This window comes from Cyprinodon variegatus, unplaced genomic scaffold, assembly GCF_000732505.1.
Source record: "Cyprinodon variegatus isolate N-32 unplaced genomic scaffold, C_variegatus-1.0 Scaffold142, whole genome shotgun sequence".
In the NCBI taxonomy this organism is placed as follows: Eukaryota; Metazoa; Chordata; class Actinopteri; order Cyprinodontiformes; family Cyprinodontidae; genus Cyprinodon; species Cyprinodon variegatus.
In genome coordinates, this window is record NW_015150595.1 from 1,356,717 (window position 1) to 1,358,601 (window position 1,885).

Genomic DNA, 1,885 nt, shown 5'->3' on the forward strand with positions numbered 1-1,885 from the left:
ACCGTGGATTTTGTGAACGTTCCACCCCTAATATTTGGGAATCATGGGTACTTGTTGATAGCAAAAAAAATATTTCTAAGAGCAATTGGAGAATGAAGTCGTATTAATTATATTTACACAAACCAATCAGAGCGATCTTTATTTTAACTGATTTGTTTTAGGCAAAATCACGCAAAAGAGAAAAAAGTTCTGGTGTATTTTTGAATTTTTGAAATGAAATTTAAGCTAGATGAAAGATTGATAATACAGTTGTTGTTTTTTTTTTAAACAAAGGGCTTTTTATAAAAAGACACTTTGGGTTGATGGCTTTCGGGTCCAACTCCCAGATGACACCTCCTCCGCTCCACCCCTTCCCGCTCACATACGTCGTGCGAAGCGTTTGCACAGTCGTGTTAGTCAATGATAGGGGTGTGGGGAAAAATTTGTTTTGGCGATATATTGTGATTTTTGGCTGCCCAATATAATATCAGGCTTTCACTTCCTAGTGTAGATTTTTTTTAAACAAAAAAATTTATAAGCCCCACTCCCAGACTGCCTCTCTGGGTCAAGATCAAAGCAAAGACCCTTAACCCCCCCCCCGGGCGCCCCACGGTGGCAGCCCACTGCTCCCCAAAGGGATGGGTTGAATGCAGACGGTTAATTTCACCAATGTGAGATCAATAAAGTTCAATAATAATAGATAATATTCAAGGAGGCTAAACCTGGAAGTTGCAGGTCAGGCGCCCCCTGGTGGCTAAACATTGCACAGTGTTGCTTTAAGCTTTTATTTCTAGATCAGAGGTTCTAAACGTGGGGTTTGTGACCCTCTAGTGGGTTGTATGTACAGTAAAAAAATAAGGAAATGTTTCTTTTTAGAAAAAAAATCTGTTTTTAACTGTTACCCTCAGAAAAGATAAATTAAGAGCTGATAGATGTAGAGTTGTACTTGCTTTATTCTGTTATTAGTTTAAAATCCCACAGAGCTCATCAGGTGAAATCTTCTTTGTTCCAAGCGGCGCTCCGAAAATAAGACTACTAAGGCCCAATCCACTCACAGATAAACGCGCTATATTTCCATGAACAGCTTTTCTCTTTAAAAGCAGCAGGTTCCTTACAAAGGCAAACCAAAAACTCTGAAATGAACACCGCCCTCTCCAAATAAAAATCATGTTTTTCAAAGGATTTTAACATTTATGAGCTCCCTGTGTTTTTTTACCTTCTGTTTACATTTTTGAAATAAAAAAGGACGAATGAATAAAATAGAATATATGCATCTTTTACAATTTACAGACAATTTCCTGCTTCAGTGCTTCTATGTTTTATTTTTTTTATTTCTGGGAGGAAGCAATCCTTTGTCAATGTCACAGACAATCTGCTGCATTAAAACCGGAGGCTATTGTATAAAACCTTATTGATTTAAGGGACAAAAACGACACTTAGAGCAGCAGCAAACGTCGTGCAGGGAAATAAGAGCTGAAAATATCCCCCCCTCCTTCCTCTGTTCTGTCCGTACAACAATCAAGGTCCATTAGCTGTCCTGGTGAAGTTGTTTTCCTTCTGTCTGCAGGCAGATCCTGAGCACATGTTAAAAATATCGCTGCAGGATGGAGAATGGATAAAAAAAGCACAAGTTCTGGTAGTGGAAAGTACGGAAGAGGATTAGGGCCACTGAAAAAATAACAAAAATGGCTGATTTTTAAATATTAGTTCAGTTTGATATGGAAAAAAAGTCAGAATTCTGACTTTTTCCCCAGAATTCTGACAGCTAACAACATGTTAGCATCAAGCCGTAGCCATGTCTGTTTCAAAGACTAAACTAGCTCTCTTGTTTTAATCACCCTCTGCTCTTCCATTAATGAAATAGCGTCACCAGGGACCCCTCAGGCACGTAAAAAGTCGCCTAATT